This window comes from Carcharodon carcharias, chromosome 9 (genome assembly GCF_017639515.1).
Source record: "Carcharodon carcharias isolate sCarCar2 chromosome 9, sCarCar2.pri, whole genome shotgun sequence".
In the NCBI taxonomy this organism is placed as follows: domain Eukaryota; kingdom Metazoa; phylum Chordata; class Chondrichthyes; order Lamniformes; family Lamnidae; genus Carcharodon; species Carcharodon carcharias.
The window spans coordinates 114,286,063-114,306,632 of record NC_054475.1 but is presented as its reverse complement, the minus strand read 5'-3'; the positions used below and the strand labels follow the sequence as shown (position 1 = coordinate 114,306,632).

Sequence of the window (20,570 nt, the reverse complement as noted above, 5' to 3'; positions counted from 1 at the left end):
CTATAGAAGAACATTAATTTGGAGTTTGTTACACTTCATATTTCCTAATATCTAAAATTATGGTCAAATATTAGAATTCGATCAAAGAACAGTCAATCACTACCAAGTATCTGAGATCACAATTATTCAACATAACTCAGAAAAGAAAAAAGTTCAGAAAACAAAGAGACATGCTGTAGAAGCTTTTCTTCTTGCAGTCATCAGGACAGACGCAAAAATGCCAAATTTCAAAGGGAATAACAAATTATTCTGCAGGAGAAAATGGGTGCTGATTGGTTGGTAAGTTGACCCTGATTGGTCAAGAACTTACCATGGCAAATGCACCTACTCAGAAGTAATTTCTGTTCTTTTCACTGTACAGTAAACTCATTTATCACTTGGTCCAAATCTTTGAAAAACATACCGCGTGTGATTTTCTCTCATGCAAAACAAAAGCTTATTTTCCATCTCACAATAAATGAAAATTCACAGATCACGGCCCAGCTTTTTTACCTTTATCCTTTTTGAACATGTCACGCAAAAACTGTTGTATTATAGCAAAACACACCATCCTCTCCTCACCTGACATCCAACACACCCACTTCCAGCAAAAATTCATTGGATTAAAAACATTCCTGTTGCCAAACCCAGAGACCTATATGCCAAATGCAAAGATTCATCTAAATGTTGCGCAACCATTAGAGCCTTTGGAAGAAATCAAACTGTACTTTTTTTTTTTAAGTAGACTAGCTAAATGAACAAATAAGCAAAATTTTTATCTATGTAGCACCTTTATCATAATGAAACATTCTAAGGTGCTTCACAGAAGTATGATAAAAACAAGAATGCCACTGAACCACATAAGGAAATTCTAAATCAGATGACCAAAAACAATGATAGTTTTTCCATCCTTAGATATCGTAATCTTCTTTCATCACAAGAAAAAAAAATAGCTTGACATAGTTTTCCAGTAAAATTTTACCTCAGCCAGTAGAAAATTCTAAAATGTATCCTCTGGCTTCTATCAAAACTTGTGGATAAGTAAACTCAAAATTGTTTGAGGAATGGCAAAGAAAGAATCATACTGATTGATGTTGAGAAATTCTCCATGCAGCATGTATTCAGACAGCAGAATCCTGCTAGCTCTAGGCACAGGTTGTAGTTAGTAGCTTCCTTCAGTTGGCACTTATTTTCCCAGAGGTGTAACAACTCAAATTCCAAGCTTCTGAAAGTAACAGAGGCTCCTTGAAGTTGACACATTTAATAAAGCTAAGTAAAGACAAAATCATTTGCTAGGCAAGCTTAGTCATGTTACTGCACAATTTTGTATGTTCATGCGTGTATGTTCTTGAGCCCGAAACATTTAAGTTTGTGAAAAAGTAAAATGGCATGAAAAAAATAAGCACCTAGTAACTTAATGTGTTCAGCTTCTTTTAGTAATACCGATAGTTTTCACTTGTAATCTGTATGAAAACGAAATTTAAGCCAACTACTGCAAGAAACATTCAGAAGATAAATTCATGGGATATGCAGCTTTTAAACCAGATGGACAGTAGATAAAATTCAAGTTATTAACTGCATAAATTACTTCAGAGCTTTTCAAAATCACCTTGTACCTCTGTGAAAGCGAAGGCAGTGAGCACATAACTGCAAGCAAGAAAAGAGTCAAGTTTGTGTCAAATTGCACAGATATGTAGGTCAAGGAATTAAGTCCCTTAGGACTCTAGGCAGTGTGATGTTTTGTATAAAATATGACCTGGGACATTGAAACTTTCCATATGCTACATATAAAAGTAATATTGCTGGGCAAAAGCAAAATACTGCGGATGCTGGAAATCCGAAATAAAAATGGAGAAGGGTGGAGATACTCAGCAGAACCCCAATCTGATGAAAGGTCACAAACCTAAAATATTAACTATGTTTCTCTCTTCCCTCTCCATCGGTGCTGCCAGACCTGCTGAATAATCCCAGCATTTTCTGTATTAATTATGTCTGGCTTTAAATCTCAGAATTAAATAATTATTTGCCACTACAGTAATAACCCATCAAATATCAATCCAAGCATAAATGTTTGCTCCATTCATATTTATCAGGATAAACGTTAATTGGTTATCAGCAACAACAGAACAGATTATTTCAATTGTCAGTTGTTCAGTTTGCCTAAACAGTAACCTTTTAAGATAGTTTTATAAAAGAACATCTTGTTCAGTTCCAGCGTGGGAAACGACATTAAATTGTCTTAGTATAGATTGTTAATGCCAAAGATCACAGTGGTAGATACAGAGACCTTGCACAAGTATGCTATGCTCTGCATTTTTTTTTGAAGATATGTTAGTTAGTCTTCAGCACCCCAAACTAGAAACGGTGGGAGGCGGTGAGAGGGAAATGTTTTGGAGACAGGAAGGCATTATCAGCCAGGGTTCCTGAAAACTTCCCAGCAGCTTCTGCAGACATTCAGATGCAAGCTCTGGTTTAGCTACAACTCATCCCATGGATATTAATGCTAGTTTATATCATGACTTGGATTCAGAAACTCAAAGCAATTTAGTGAAATTTGCAGCTACTACTAAATTAAGAGGAGCAATTAAATCTGAGCAGGCAGAAAGTTCAAAATGTAAATAGATAAATTAAATGACCGGCGTAAGTACTTACAAACAATGTTGAAATAGTTAAGGATCAAGTTAAAAGAGATCTTGGCCTTTCAAGAATTCTTGATGCAACATATCTAATATTGAAGCAGTAACTATCAATATTGAAGTAGGCTGCTGAATTTGACAGCTGCAACAAACAAATAATCCTTTACATCAGAATAAACTATGAGGAAAAACTTGAAAGTTTTGAGTTTTCAAACTTGAAAGGAGGCAGTGGAGAGGTATAGAAGATAGAAAATGATACAGAAAAAGCAACACGTCATTTCTACCTATATCATAAGAATAAGGTAAGTGTACAACTGCAAAAAAGTAAAAAAAGCAAACTTAGGCTGACATAGGAAATGCCTCTTTACATAATTATGGACACATCAAATGGACTCCTGGCAAAAACACTAGAATTATTTTGGAAACATTTGGACGCTGTAATGGATAACTATAAAAGGTTTTCTGAACAGATGGCTTAAAATGGATCAAGTGTCCTTCAATTATGTCCATATTCTGATACTCACTGCCTAAACTTTTACATGAAACTAACAACTACTTTACATATTTTACATGGAGAAGCCATGATAGGGCTTTTAATACCCATACAATCATATATCACCTTTAGTCAGCACTTTAAAGAAAGACGACAAAACTAGTTTTCAGATCACCATAATTTCAAAATGCAAATTGTTGATTCCTATCAGTTAAAAAATCCTGGTGGATGCCAACTTTAGTTTCTGTGCAATTCTGTAAACTGATGAAGGTCTGACATACAGATAGCATGCAGACCCGAAGTTGGGGGGTGGGGAGGAATGATGGACAACAAAGACACTTCCAGGTAGATAAAGAGAATCATCTCTGGATAGACCCACAACACAGATTACTCACAACCATTCACTGCTACACGCTGAAACTTGTTTAGGTCAGGATGTAGCTTAAGCCTTTGTCAGACATGGCTGATTTTTCCCAACAATTAACAGCGTATAATCCACTGCATAAGTTAAGTTGGTTCTTCACTCATCCAGTAGAGTTGACCTTTAGAATAAATCCTATTGTTTCAATTGATAAAAGCTGAAATTCAATCAACATACACTGCTGAAGGTAGCCCAGCATCAGTGCAATAGTTCCTTCATTTGACATTTATGGGGAGGAAATCCCAGAATCACAGACCAATATAATTGAAGTCTCTTCTGCAGAGAGGCTGTAATAGTTGTATTTAAAATGGGCTCTGATGATATTTATTCAGTTGCTAGTGGACTTGCCTGCAAAATTGTCCCAATTGATGTCACTCAGACCAGCAAATGGGCGGTGCGAGATGTTACATAACCTCATTAGTTGTTAGATGGTTGAAGTTAGACAATGTGGAGGATGGCCGTTGATAGATTTAACTTTGCCAACAGTTACTAGGTTATCAGTTGAAGCCTTTAACAAAATGATCATTGGAAGTCACACCAAATCCCAGAAAAATAGAGATATGTAGGCTGGACTTCTCAATTGCCTAGGTATTCCTGCAGAAGGCTATTTCTGGGTCTTCCGGATAGCAGGACTTCCACAGCAATTTTCCAACGTGCAGCCAATTAATATCAGGGCTACAAGGCGGATTTATTTTTCACTCTTCATGGAGACTTATGAAAAATCACCATTGCCGGCTATATTTCAAACCGCCATTGCAGGGTATTGGGAAAAGTTTTCAATAAGCAATAATCGTGCCTCAGTTAAACCTCATCGGCTACAATGCTGCCATTGTTGTATCAATTAACGTTAAGTAGACAGAGGTGGAGGGTACTGATTGGATGGTTACTTGAGTGCATATAAAGAGACAATTAATGACAAGAGTTAAATGGAGTCAGGAGATGCATAACCTGTAATGTTCCACACTGTGAATAACTCTATCCCAAGTAAAGCTTGGCTTTGAATTCTTCCTTCGTCAACTGGCTATCAAGAATATAATCGGTGGGAAGGGGATCACCAATAAAGGAGGGCGGAAGGTAGATAGTATTGGCAGAGAGCTTGAGGGCACCATTTTTGAAGGGGAATCGACAGCCTTCATACAAGCTGCATAGAAAGCAGGCGGAAGGAGGATTGCAGTGGAAGGCATGGAGTGGGATGATGGCTGGAACACAATGAACGGTGGCTCCATACTTCAATGATACCTCCCTGGAGGTGCCTCTACAGGCAGTGCAGGAACGGAGAAAGGTGCTATTCCCAGAGGATGGGAGGAGGCAGCCAGCAGCCTCACATAGGAGGTCTAGCTGGCAGTGGAAAGCCACAGCATCCTAGCACAAACTTGGATGCAGTGTTATTAGTCTTTCAAAACCCTGATGGCTGGCAAGGTGAGTTGGATATATTGTGGCAAAGTGCCAGGCCTGCATGGGTAATGTGGTGGCCATGATGTGTTGCAGCATAGACACCCTATACACAAGAACTCAACAAGCACCCAAGAATGCATCAGGACAGAGAGTAGCACAACATTAGGGCACCCTGGCAAATCATTAACACTTGATGAATCCCTGCAGCAGGCTTCCCTGTGGAGCAATAATGGCTTGAGTAGTGCAGCCTTAGGAGCAGCGTAGGGCAGGAGGGCTGTCATTGCAAAAGGAAACTCAATGCAAGGAAGCAGAGATAAATGAGTGGTGGGGTGCCCTTTGCTACTATAGCACAGATAGAGGGGGCAGCATTGGAAATTGGCAGGGTGGCAGCAGGCTAGACTGTTAGTAGAGGAAGAGTTGGTGTAGAGTCCAAAGAGTGAGAAATATAATGGCAGCAGACAGGAAGCTTTCTCATGTGTCATTTCTCTATGGTCCACAATGACCATACAAAGTTCATGAGAATATATAGCCCAGAGGACACTGCTGCAGAGCGACATAGATAACAATGCTCTTCTCTCTTCTGCAGGGCCAAATGGACATCAGAGTCAGCAGAGACTTCAGAGCAAGAGACCAACTGAGAATGCACTGCCATGTCAGTCCAGCACTTCCTCCACCAGCATAGATATTCTCACATCAGTGAGGCAAGAAGTGGCACCAACTGGAACACAGCACACTTGCACAAAAGCAGATGACAGAAGCAGCCCTTGCTGCAAACAGTCACTATCTGAGGAGTGAGGGCAGATCCAGCAATGCTCAGCTCTACGCTGATGCTGCACCTCAGGGGTTAACAGCAAGGTAGGTACTGAAGAGCAGAAGCAGGAAATGTGTGGACATCTGGCAGAGTTTCCAGAGGTTATTCTCTCCCACGCATGCAGGGCAGAGGCGTTGATCCATGCTATGAGTGGTGCTATGTCTCTGGCTTACGAGCACATGGGGCTCCTCCATTGAGAGAGGTGACCCTCAAATACAACAGGCTGAGTAGATGCAGGAGGTGCACACCATCCAAAGTATTGCACCAACCTTGAATAATGTTGAGTGCTGGGTTGACATGATGGCTCAGAAATGCCTGGACTCAATGTCAGGGGGCAGGGAGCTCCTGGTAAGCAGGGAAGTGCAGGTGAGCCATGAAAGAGTTGAGGAACAGATGACTATAGGCAATGCGGACTGCTAAAGACAACTACCACTATCTTTGCACCTGCTCTGATTGTGTCACAAAGGCTGCTTGCTGCAGTGATGACAGAGGTTTCCAGTGCACAGATTCAGGCGGCACAGCCTCCATCAGGCCCAAGGGCAGAACAACCCAGAAGACATCCATCATGGAGCACCTAATGCACCAGAACAACAGTGTCAGTTCCAGACACAGGGGGAGCACAACATAGTGTTAGGAATGTGTAATACCATGATTCATATATTTTAAGACAACAGGTAGTCCTCTCTTAGCTTCTTAATGGAGCCAATGAGTCAGGTAAGATTGCAGTTGTCTCCATTAGAAATATAAGTTATCCATGTAATTTTCCCAGATCAAGGGAGAGTTTGAAAGCAATTGGTACACAAGAAACATCTTAAAGTATCCATGTGCTCTTCAGATCAAAGAACAGGTTTAAATCTGAAGATAATTAATTTGAATCTCTATCTGGGGCATCCCAGGTGTGCCATGTTGCCACACGAGTAGATTGTAGGGTGTTTTTTCTCATTTGTTTTGGGTTTATCTTGGTAGTGTTTTCACAGAAATAAACTGTCAGCTTGGGAGCAACTTTGAAACAGGTGGTTGCAGACTGGGTCAGAAGCTGTAAAGAAGGTTTATCAGAATCCAAAGGGTGATTTCTGATTTGGAATCACTAAGCAAGAATGCAGCGAGGCCCATCCTTGAGCTGGGATGTCCACAATCATGAGGCACTTGAGGGCTGCCTTGCCGGATGTTACTGGAAGGACCCTAAGAAATTTCATACTTCAGGAGAATAGCGGGAACTCTTAGGAGAATCAAAGTAAATTCCTGAGAGCTGTGGCACACCCTGGTTTGGTCCCAGGAGAAAGAAAGGAATCCTCAAAATCCTGTAAAGTATAGGGGAACTATTGGGTGGAAATAAAAGTAAAATGAGGAGCATTGTTGCAATTTTCGGGTTCAAAGAATATGTCTTTATGAAATAGAGTGTTGGGTAGTAGTACTTGCTTTGTTTAACCCTTGCACAGTAAAGGTTTTTGTTTAAAAGCTGAAATATTTTATGTAATTCTTTTTAAAAGATGTTGGTCGCAATCAGAAGCAAACACATAACTGACCATATTTGCACAATAGGTATCACGGCTTTGCCTTTATTTCATATATGACACTGTGTGATTGGTTTGTGTGCCTAAACAACGTTTGATACTTTTTTTCAATATGTCGTGTGATTTTTACTACCATAGCTGGCGACGACAAGATGAAGGTGCATGCAAACAGAGTCTGTGAAAGGTCACTGGTGACTGAAAACCAAGGATGAATGATGGATAAGCAATAAGCTCAAGGTGCTCATTGCACTGTAATGGCATGGCATTGCATGCCACCCAGGCATCCACAGAGAAGGGAATGGCTCGGGTTCACTGGCAGCATAGGTCACCTCAGCTGAATCTATTATGACATCGGCGTCTCATGTGCATGGCCACTTTCCCCCAGATATATATCCGCTCCCCTCTTATTGGAGGAGGTTCATGCAAGAGAATCATCTGCTGCCAGTTCAACTCCTCTTTGCTGCCCCAGATTGTGCAGCGCACAGCAAACCCCCATGATACCAGAGACCCTTGTGCATCCATATTAGAGGTCACCGACACCACCCCATGCCCCCACCCCACTCCACCGAGTGGTCTAAACATCTGAAGTGCATTTTCATTCGATCAATTGCCCGCACAATGTTTGCCCTTGTAGACAGACAACTGCAGATTTAGAAATGTTCCACCTCGTCGTAGGAGTTCTACATTGGTGTAAGCAAGAGCAGCCAAGTCCTCAGTGGATACCCCTCATCACCCAGGATCCATCCACAAAGGCTTTCCAGTGCAGTGCACAACTGAGGCAGCTAGGACTGCCACAGAAATAAGGGCTCATGGCAACTTTCCAGGAAGCTTAATAACTTCCATCAGGTTATCCCTCATCCTTCTCTTTTCACCCTGTTCAGCTTTTCTTGATAAGTATATGCTCGCAGTTGTGGTATCGCCCTTTTGAGTCTTCTTTGCACCATTTGCAAAGCTTCTAAATTATTTCGATAATATTGAGTGCAGAACTGTACAGCATACTCCAAACCTAATCTAACCTCTCCGTTTTTCAATTACGTCCCTCTCCAAGTAAATACAGTAGCTTGGTTTGCTGTTTTGTGGCCTTTAATAACCTATGTCATTGCTTTTAGTGATTTATGATCCTGTATCCCTCATCCAGTTGCTTCTCAACCCCATTCAGAGTATTATCCAAGCAGTATGTGGTCTCCTTAATTTTCTGACCAAAAAACACCACCTCATAGTAATCTATATTGAAATTAACGTGCCAATTATATGTCCAATCCACAAATTTATTACTTTTCCTGTATTTTGTTGCATTCTTCTTTTGTATTAACTGAAAAGTATCACAAAGAGCAAAAATGAATGATCAGATTATCTGTTTTTGCTGGTGTTGGCTGAAATAATTCCAGCAGCGTGCTTTTTTGCGAATTTAAAAATAAGCAAGGTTATTCTCTATCACACAATTGTCCTGGAAGTTTAAAGCAGCTCACCCACGCAATCACTCACAAGAAGATTAGACACAGGTAAAGAAATAACAATACAATTACAATGTACAATTGTCCCAGTCGCTCCTTCATGGCAGGCCTATAGTTTCTTCGATGAGTTGATGGTTTAATTGAAGTGAAAGTCTTGTACTGCAGAGGATTTTCATAAGTTGCAAATTCTCTTGTAGTCGACTTTCCAGGAGGTTGGTTCTCAGGTGAACTTGAAGTTGGAACAGATTGGGGAAGGGTCCTTCTTCCAACTTCAAGGTATGGTCATTTATTACCTTGGCTGCTTAGTTAACATGCAGCAGGTGCAATAGCTGTCTGATGCAATCCTGCCCAGAACAGCTCCCTGCTTTTTTAAAAGCAGCAGTAAACATAGCTGTCTTACCATGTAACCTATCACAAGTCTAAAGTCCCTTTCCAAATAAGGAGGGCGTCTAGGTCAATCATACATCATGTGTGATGATTTTCACACCTTGAGAGTTTGAGACCGTGAGTGTCTTTGTATCTGAGTGACCCATTCCATTTGAAATTAGACTTCTAAATTAGTTTCAGGAAAAGGCATAGCGTAAACATCAGTCTGGAAAATTCCTTTTGTTTCCTTTGGAGATAAACAAGAGTTTCAATCTATGTTATGAAGCTATTAATATATATGATATTTTGGAAAATATTTTTCTTTTGAAATAGAGGTTTAGTCTGTGAGTGTGCCTTAATTGCATTAAAGCCAACTAGTCTGAGGGCTTTGATGTATACTAGTTTTGATATATAAGAAAGCTAGGGTGCATTTGCATTTTTGGAATACAGCATTCAAGAAGTGGGGTGAAAATGATACTTATCTAGCAGCTACCAAGCAATATGTTTATATTACTAATAAAATTGGTACTATGAAAGGGGTTTTACCGTTAAAAGGTGGAGTTCAGAGGCTGGTGAGACAATGAGAATTCAATCAGCGTTGGTAGGTATAACAAGACAACCGTTTTGGGTGTGCAGAGCAGAGGCAATGTGAGATCAAAAGGCAGCTGCAAGCCTCCAACTGGCTCCATCGGAACCAAAGTGAAAAGAACCTCATTTTGAACTCGTAAGGTGAAAATACTTTGCCTGGTGTTTGGTTAAATCTATGGGTTGCTGTTGCCTTAATGGAGATTAGTTTGGGAATTTGGTTAAAAGTAATGATAGTAGTCATTTGTAGCCATGTGTATATATATATATTTTAACCTGTGTAAATTAATAAAATGTTTCACTTAGTTTAATGTAAAACCCCAAGAACTTGTGGTCTGATTCCTGAATTAAAGTCACATCTCAGATATAACACTTAAAATTATAGGTTATGACAGTTGTTTAAAGTTTCCCTCTGGAATTTTTAAATAACTTCGCTTTACCAACTGCATCGGTCATAACAATCCACAAGAGAAATCAAGTGATCCTTGGGCGGCTATCTTTTTGTAGCCTTTTGTGGTTTTTAAAAATATAAAGTATTGACTAAAAGTCCATAATATACTGGAACATGACATTTTTACACCCATCTAATTAGGCATTGTCATCGCAACCAAAAGACAGCACCTCTGACAATGCAGCATTCGCTCTGTAATGTATTAAGTGCCATTGAGGATTTTTAACAATTCTTTCATGGGATGTGGGCATCCCTGGCAAGGCAAGAATTTGCTGCCCATCCCTAATTGCCCTTGAACTGAGTGTCTTGATAGGCCTTTTCAGATGGCAGTTAAGAGTCAACCACATTGCTGTGGGTCGAGAATCAGATTGTTGGAGGGGGGCAGGGAAAGATTGCAGAAGTGAACCATTCATTCATTCACCCACTGTTCAATTTCAGACAAATATATAGGCATTCTTTCCAGCTGGCCAGCCCCATAGGTAGATTCTGCATCCCCTTAGAAACATAGCTTGGTGCAGTACTAAAAGCAGGCCATTCAACTCATTAAGTCTGTGCCAAATCTTTCGAAGCAGTCCAAATAATTCCACTCCCTACTTTTTCTCCATATTCTTGCAAAGTTTCTGCTTCAAGTATTTATCCAATCCTCTTTGAAAGCATTAATTGAACCAGTATTCACCATCCAAATAGGCAGTGCATTTCAAATCCAAATCATTAGGTGTATAAAAATAGCTTCTCCTCATGGGTCTTTTGCCAATCACCTGAAATTTGCCTTCTGATTACTAACCCTTCAGCTATTGGAAACAGTTTTTCTTCATTTACTCCACCTAAATCCTTCATGACTTTAAGCACACATATCAAATCTCCTCTTAGTCTTCTCTGCTCTAAAGATAAAAAAAAACTGAGCTTCTCCAGTTTATCTAACAAACTGTAATCATTCATTCCTGGAACCATTCTCGTAAATTTCTTCCACACCGTCTACAAATCCTTTGCACACTTCCTAAAGTGTGGGGCCCAGAATTGGACACAATATTCCAGCTGGGGCACAGCTGAATGAGACAACTGAGTCACTTGCATCAGTGTCTACTAACGAAGAGGATTTTACTATCAAAGTAAAAAAGGAAACTGCTAGGATACTGAATGTGGTATAAAAAATAGATGGAGGAGAAAGTCTGTAAGTACTTAAAGTGGATAAGGCTACCCAATATCTGACTAAACAATACTGTGACCTATGCAGTCACAATAAATGCTGGCCTAGCCAGCGACACCCACATCCCCTGAATGAATGAAAAAAAAGACTCCTTGTGACATGTATTAGATACTGCAATCTTGCATATGTGGCCATACTGCAGACTGAAAGCACACTCTAGTGAGGTGGGGCACAATTATCAACCAACATAAAAATGGAAAATGCAGGAAATACTCAGCAGGTGAGGCAGCATTTTTGGAGAGAAGCAATGTTAATATTTCAACTTGATGGCCTTTCATCAGAACGGGGAAAATGTATAAATGTTACGTGCTTTAACAAATATGGAGGCAGGGAGAAAAGAAAGAGGTGAAAAAAAAACAATAGGGGAGGGTCTGTGATAGGGTGGAAGCCAGGAGAGGTTTATGGGCCAGATTTTCACCATCAAGACAAGAAACTCAAGTTGGCAAATGACTTGGTAGAATTGTCTCCAGGGAAACGATCCCCTCATACATCATTTTTGATCTGGGGGAGCAGAGCTGTGATCAAGTCAGTTATGCTACCTCCAGGGGCAGTTCAAAGATGTCCAAAGATGGCAGTTCAAAGAAGCTGGCAAGTGCCAACAACAGGCTGGTTAGAAGGCCCACTTCCATTCACTGAGATCTCGGCCCAGTAGTATAAAAAGACCATTAGATGCTCTAGCTCTCACCCCTCACACTCCCGCTCACCCCCATGCCTGCTCATTCACTCATGTCGCCTCCATGCCCCCTCATAATCCCAAACTACCTCCATACCCCCTTAAAGCTTCATGCCATTTCCATGCCCCCTCAAAGCTACCATGCACCCTCCATAGCCACTGATCAGTATCCATTATGAGCAGACCTCAGGAGCCATGTGAAGAGGAAAAAACTGAAACTTATAACAATCTAAGAGAGCAATCACTCACACACACTTGATTCTGAAAAAAATCTCAGTTGAGAGAGTTGACTTACTGCCTCCACTAGTAGAAATTGATTTGCCAAACAATAGCACCATCCTTGTCTGAAAGTTAATGGCAAATGTTAGTGTTGGACCTGAGAGGAAAAAGTGCTACAAGTTCTTGTGTTTCTTTACTTGTTCCATTACCTCCTCCTTCTGCCTTATGCCATTATCCCCTTCGTCATTTGACCTTTCCTGCTTTCCACTATATTAAGACTCCCTTTTGTTCTTATTCCTGTTCTCACATTTAGCTGCCTGAGTACTTCCTTAAAATCTATTGCATCTCTAACTTTTTCCAATTCTAATCTGAAACGTTAACTCTGTTTCTCTGAATTTCCCAGCGTTTTCTATTTTTATTACAGATTTCCAGCATCTTGCTTTTGTACGGACGACATGAAACCTATGAAGCAACAGAATACAATTCATACAATGTAATTCGAGCAATTCTTTTCACTCCTCATATTAATAAATAACCAAATACATGATTCCATAACTATTATAGGTTAAATTCACTTATAAGTTTGGTTAGCTGAGGAATACTATTAGAAAGGAGGGTAAATATATTATAAAAAATTTCAGTTATATAAATTTCAAATAATACTGTGGTTTTAAAAAGGATGTAATTATATAAAACAGGACTCCAGGCTCAGTGTTCCTATGCAATAATCTACTGCATCAGTGGTGCAGTGAATCATTCAATGCATCATATTGCTGCTATGCAAATGATGTAATTTCCTTAAGTAGTTTAGGCCAATTTCCTGTGAAATATGGGTGTACCATGCCAAAGATTACTGTTGACAAACCAGTTCTTTTGAAACAAAACTCTACCAGCTATAAAAAATTTGTATTAACAGGTAAAAACAACAAAAACCTTTAGTTTCCCAGCATAACTCCAATAAGTAAGGTTGTAAAATCAACAGTAAACTATTCCATGGCATACTGAGGCATGAACACATTTACCCAAATATAAGTGTGAACACATTCCAATGAAATGCTCATGCATAAAAAGTCAACACTGTATATTTCTCTCCAATGGCACCATATCAAGCCCACTTCCAATGATTGTTTTTGTTAATTTATAAATGATAGTCATTTGACTGATGAACCAGGATGTTTATCAAAACTATTTCAAAACAGAGAAAGCAATGTAGGGATGGCGAACCGGGGGACTAGCTTTGGACTGCTCTAGCAAAGAGCCAGAAGACATAATGGACCACATGTCCTCCTGCAGTATTGAAAAATTATTAGGATTCTAAAATGACTATGTAATTACAAATAGTAACATATGAACACAGAAAACATTAGGTTAGAATTGATCAGCATAAATTTAAAATTAAGCTGAGATAGTTTTAGAAGTTGGACTAATTCCACTTAAAAGGCTAAATTGAAAAGAATTAAGCAAAGCAAAAACAAATTTTGCAATGAACTTTCACATTCAACAGGCTGACATAACCATTTTGATATTCATACTAATGTATAGTTTAGAAAAGCTGCAATGGTTAAACTGCTCTCCCAATAAACTCAGTTTACAATGCAAAAACATTATCATTTTATGTTTCCTTTTTGACTTCACTGCTATCTTAAATACTGGCACTTTCAAAATTAATGCATTATAAGTAAAAAATAACATCCACAATGCAAGTTTATGAATGGAAATATTTTGCAGATATGTTGTGTACACAATCATCCACTGTAGGTAAATATTTCAGAAGCTGCTGTTCTACTCAATAAGTCAAAATTATAAACTAATCAAAAGAAGAGAAGCTGATTTGCAAACCACTTTAAAAAATGGACAATTCTACCATTAGCAGCAATGAATGAATTTGTGACCATGTAAGTAATTCTCAATATTTCAATGTCAGTGGCAAATGGGGTAATGAATGCTCACTCCATCCCCACTGCACCACCCTAGGTTTAAATCTTAACTGAAAGTGCCAGAAATTCACTGAAATGGAGAGATTCAGCAAGTCAACTTGCAACTCTTTCTTGAGAAGTTGGACATAATGGATTACTTCCAAAAGCATTTTGACAAACTAATTGAATTATGAAGATCAGTAGACCAAAGAACCAATATATGGACCCAAATTACTGAGTCTAGTGAAGTACTGCCTGCAGAGAGAGAGAGAGAGAGAGGAAGAGGAGAAAGGCCCAAAATCAGATAGAAGGGTGCAGTGGTGAGAGATTTAAACACAATAAGATTGGAAGAAGATGGAGTGACTGACAGGAGGTGATGGAGAAGAGTCATCAGTCAGTGTTGTGGTGACCCCAAGTAAAATGGGAGAAGCTAAAAGAAGAAAAATTGAATTCAATTATTTTATTATCACTGATGCCAGGTTTACTTGGAAATAGAAACAAGTTAGGTAACTGTAACCATGACTTCAACCTTCATTACCCTCTTATATGAGGGGAGTCAACACTTATTGCAAGCAATAGCTGATGCTGAATGCTTCAATATTACGGAAAGATGCTGATCAAAATTTTGGAAGGAAGGCTGAAGGAGTAGACCTTTCTTTGGTGCACATGGATTAAATGCATTTCATTTCTGGTAGATTCTCCCCAATCTGAAAAACTGTATACTTAGATCTTTAGCAACAGCTGGTTCACTTGGTGTGGGGAAGCCACATTAACATTCCAGTCTGTATTCTTGTACTTTGAAGAGAATTTTCATCCCAAACAAAGAGGGTAACCATCTACCACCTTTGTGTTTCCCAAGGATTTTGTGGTATGATGGAGAAGCATAATACATAGGCAACTTGCCTCTACACTTTCCAGAAATCTAGCATCACACCTGCTTAGGCTGTTTCATCCCCCTTACATTAATGCAAAAAATAAAATGAGGCAAGTTAGTGCTGACACCTTCTTACTCAATATTGCAATAGCAAAATGCCAAAAATTGTCCATCCAACAACTATGTTATTCTTTGAGTATGAGGTTAAGGGTTCCAGAAAAGAAACATTGTGATAGGAGGTGGGGACACCAGGGGAGAAACATCACTAGGCTTAGCATTAGAACAACTGGAGAAGCATGTTTTCTTTGTGCAAAGAAATTAATACTAAACTATGGCTGCAATGTTCTCTTGCATCAAAGACTTCAGTTCAAAACTATTACAATTGGCTACAAAAGTGAAAAGCAAAATATGTTTATGTATTATCAATCAGTCCCTCAGTCACTAATCCACTGATTTGTAAATTTTGGTAAGAAGCTTCAAGAATGGATGGGTGACATGGGAAACAAACAACACACAAGCATGTTTTTGACAGATATTCATCTAATTTTGGAATTAAAAATTTTGGTTGCAGACTTCACCCTGCATTAATCCTCTGACCTTGGATTTGAAAATGTTGGCACTGAATACCAAAACAGAAAATGTTCCCTCCCCTAATAAAGAGATCTTGAATTTTGATGATCAAAGTGCTTATCCAAATAAACAAGAAAAGTGCAACCTGAAGCATAACATAAATGCTGTAGATTATGATATTTTTCTCCCCTTTCTCCAGAGGAGATATAGTGTGTCACAGTAGATAAATGTTCCACTTTCTGATCAAAGAATTTGGCCGTCCTTGAATGAAACTAAGCCACTGGGGTTCACAGTTTAAGCTTTGGTCAAACTGGGATTTGAAAGTTCTTCGCATATTATCAGGTGAAAGATTAGTACTTGCAGGATAGATGTGCTTCCAAATTAAAATATATGCCACAGGAAGCCACTATTAGCAACCAGCAAACTAGTGACTCACTATAGTTCTAACTATAAAAAGGAGATTCATAAATCACATGCAATGCAAGCACAGAACTCACATTGGGTCGCTGCATAAATGTGTAACTTTTTTGGCCCTTTCTGTATGATTAATGCCTGCAAACTGTGGAAGATATTAGCAGTGTGCAGATTCTGCTAAAATCAAGGGCTTGGATATTGAGGTCAATAGTTAAACACAACACTCACCACTGACCACAAGCAAAGTTTTCCACAAAGATCTACTATTTTCATGGCACAGATTTTTCCTTTCCTGACATGAATTTAAATCAGACACCAAGTTAAGGGAATCTCCAAACATCTAACCAGAGATTTCTTCATGTAAGATAAACAGCCAATCCCATTGAAGAATTCTCATGAAACCGCAAAGCAAGAAGTAAAATGCATTATCTTTCATGTTTTATAAAATTTAAGAGGAGGTTGAAATAAAGATTGGAAAACGCTAGCTAATATATCATAAGCAAAAGATATAATAAAATCTAGGATAGTCTTATCACGCTGTTTAAAAACTCAGCCACATCTCAGTAGCCAAGCATAACCTTTTTTTGGGGTGTTTTAACAACAATATTACAGCATAAAATGGGAAGTTCTTGTCAGTTGAGTGATTTCTGAAGATTCCCATCTGTGGAGGAGCAGAGAATCAGTGACAGCAACGTGTCGATTTGTGAACTTTACTGTCTATGTACGGACACCAGAAGTTGCTGTCAGTTTCACGGGGTAATGACAGTGACACTGCCAATTTTACCACCATTGCAACTGCAAAATCTCAGCCAATATACAACTATCAATACGAAAAATATTTGCCTGATGATTTAAGAATATGAACATTTTTCTACAAGGTAAGGGTGACTCACATGCTGCTGTAATCATGTTGCCTTTGGTTCTTTTGCCTTTCACTTTCAAAAGGTGAACCAGTGCATACCAATTTAAGGTAGAAGAACCAAAGGCGACATAAGGGAAAAGCTTCTTAACGTAGTGAGTAGATAGGGTCCGGAATGCACTGCTCGGGTGTGTGTGGAGATATTTAATCAAAGCTTTCAAAAGAAATTGGATCATTATCTGAAGAGAAAAAATTTTAGGGACTACAGGGGACAAGCGGGGAGCGAATAGGAAAATTGAATTTCTCTTGCAGAAAGCGAGCATGGACACGGGGGGCTGAATGGCATCTTTCTGTGCTGTTAACCATTCTATGCAACTTGCTTAGAATTACACAGAATGCACAACACAGAAACAAATAATTTGGCCCAGCTGGTCATGCCTCCACACGAGCCTTCACCCACCCCTCTTAATCTAATCTTATCAGCATAATCTTCTATTCCTGTTTCCCTCATGTTTATTTAGCTTCCCCTTAAATGCATCTATGCTGTTCACTTCAGCCACTCATTATGGGAGCAAGTTCAACATTCTATTCAACCCTCAATAAAGTAGTTACAAATTAGGAATGCAGTACGCAATTTCTCAAATTCTAAATATGCACTAGCTAAATGAAATAAATTATAGGAAATGGAATGATATTTTAAAAAAGGAAACAGAGTCTGGTGCTAAATGTCAAGAACATTCTTTGAAAATTCTGAAGTATCAAAATGTTTAACTGAAGCCTGAAAGCAAGGCTCAGAAATCTCACAAACACTGACTGCTTCATACTTCTAGAAGTAAAGCTCTGTTCTGGCTATTTCAAACCACAAGATAAGAATTCTACTCAGACAATACAGTTAACTCTACACTGGTAAACCACTGCCATCTGGAAACAGAACAGATGCACTGATTTGGTGGTTTAATGTTACCAAGGTGTGCTGGACTTTTAATTATAGAAAGTCAAAACACAAAACCTAGACAGCTTAGCAATGTTAGCAACCTCTTAGCTGCACTTAAAAAGAGCTCTACTTCTATGATTTTATATAGTGATGAGAGTTGGAATTTTCTATTATGATTTACATCTAATATATGGTAAACCATTTATCTACTTATTTGAAATATCGTTGGAAAACATTTCCAAATACTAAATCAATTTTATGGTTACCTAACGGAAAAAATAACTTGCTTTTCGCACTCCCTACCATTTTCAATGTTATGACGCGGCAGATGATATGTGCCAGGTGGATCAAATCCACATGGGAAACTTGATGACGCGGTCTCAACTATTTTTCAATTTGTATTCTATTTTGAGATGCATGCCGTGAATTCAGTAGTAATAAGTCCACCAAGACTCTACAGATTTTTTACAAAACTAAATTAACCAATTATTACCAAAAGAAAAGATTTCAAGCACATACATAGGTCTACAAATTAGTACTATAATAACTCCTAAAACCCTGAATTAAACCAGCTTCCAGTTACACCCTCATGTAGGCAACGGTAAGAAAAAAAGATTTAAACAGGTCCAGGCAAGTCACCACAATACCTTAGACAGTAGAATTCAAAGTGGCTTTTCCCAGCTTCAGTTTGTGCAGACAGCAGCTTAATGCACAAACACTGGAGGCTTTTCATACTTCTGGTAGATCTTTCAATGTCCTTCCCTCTGACACATAGCCTCTTTTCCTTTAGACATGTTTCTAGCATTTTAATGCAAACTTCATTGTTCCCATAAGTCTTTGTAACTTTACCTTTCTCATAATATAAATCTATTTATGGTGCTGATACTATAATTTGGGAAAAATAAATGCACTGCTTGGCCTAGCTTTTCTGGCTAGGTGTAACATTCTACCATCTCTTTGAAAATCAAACTACCCTGACTTATCCAAAAATGCAAATTCTTCTCATCTCACATTCTAAAACTTCAGCCATGAACTTAGGCATTTCAAACCTAGCTTCTTTGACAAGTTAAGGCCTCTGGACCAGCTGTCTCCAATTCAATTAAATCCCCCACATACATACAGAAACTATCCAAACCCCACTATTAACCTACTTTTACAATAAATCACGATAATATTATGAGAATTATTATACTTTCATGATACCCACTCCTTACAAGAAAATGAACCATCATAATTTAAAAAGACAGCTTCATTTTTTTAACCCATTTAACACTGCCTCCTATACCTATCTATATACTCACACTATTACATTACCAGATGCATGCATTAACATAACAATATATACACAAATCCTTGGAATTAGCAGAAATCATTCCAGTCCAGCATCCAGGTTTTAAATAGTTGACGTTTCGAGTCCTCATGACCCTTCCAGGTAATTCTGTTTTTGTTTTGGATTTCCAGCATCCGCAGTTTTTTTGTTTTTATCTGTGTTTAACTGACTGCCACTGCTCTTCAAGAAATGCCTACCTCCTTGAAGAAGTTCTGTTCGTCTCTGCGACAAGATTTCCGTATCTCTCTTTTGCCTTGCTCACCTTCATTGCTTTCCATTTCTCTCCTGGTGTTTGACAAGGTGTTTACTAAAACCCACTTTCACAGCCATATCTCCTTTCTCAGTGACTGTCTCTGTCTCCGACTTACCCCACGTGGATTTCAACTGAAATTCCACCCCTCATGTTTCGAACCCACCCAGGATTACAGGTATCTCCAGGACATAAAACATTTCTCGGACCACTGTTCCCGTCACAATCTGAAATCCACACTCAGTGCCATGCGCCGCCATATGAACACACTCGACCTCTCCCTCCAGCAGCAGCGCCGTACCCTTTTTCAAAGCTGCACGTGGCCCCAGTTTCATTTTATTCTTGGGCTCATCCGACGTCTCAACAAGAAACTTTTTCTCTTTCTCTCAAGTGCTAAGGAACGCAAGCTCCAATAACTCATCGACACCAACACCCATCTAGGACCCTCCACCCCTGCCTGTCCCTCCGTCCCCACCCCATCTTCCAATCCCAGCACCAGCCGTGTATTCACTATACCCCCTGACCTTCCCCTCTCCGATGCTGAACGTTCAGTGCTCAGCAAAGGACTTAGTTTCATACCCTTACGCCCTCACCTCAATGAATTTCGGGCTCGGCATGATGCTGAACTCTTCTTCCGCCATCTTCGGCTCCGGGCTCACTTCTTTGGGCAGGAGTCCTCTCCCCGTTCAACGGATCCTTTCACCCACCTCCAATATTCTCCCTCCACCTGGACCCCTCCCTCTGGATTCTTACCTTCTCTTGACCTTTTCATTGAGAACTGTCGGCGCGACATTAGTCGTCTCTATTTCTCTGCTCCTCTCACCCATTCTAATCTCTCTCTCTCTGAACTTACTGCACTCCATTCTCTCAGGTTCAACCCTGACATTGTCATCAAACCCGTTGACAAGGGTGGTGCTGTTGTTGTCTGGCGCACTGACCTCTACCTCACGGAGGCTGAGCGTCAACTCGCAGACACTTCCTCCTACCTCTCCCTGGACCATGACCCCACCACTGAACATCAAGCCATTGTTGCCAGGACTGTCACTGACCTCATCTCCTCTGGGGATCTTCCTCCCACAGCTGCCAACCTGATAGTCGTCCAACCTCAGACAGCCTGCTTCTACCTCCTACCCAAAATCCACAAACAGAACTGCCCCGGTAGACCGATCATCTCAGCTTGCTCCTGCCCCACAGAACTCATTTCTCGTTATCTTGACTC

The 20,570-nt window shown here is 39.6% G+C and overlaps 1 protein-coding gene and 1 non-coding gene across 7 annotated transcripts in view; both read right to left on the bottom strand.

The window, feature by feature from the left end:
* Positions 1-20,570, bottom strand: part of diaph2 (diaphanous-related formin 2) — an 865,163-nt gene that overhangs the window by 828,216 nt on the left and 16,377 nt on the right. The window lies entirely within an intron of this gene.
* Positions 4,229-4,371, bottom strand: LOC121282700. The gene has a single exon (XR_005944117.1). It is a non-coding gene; the product is annotated as a U4 spliceosomal RNA (small nuclear RNA).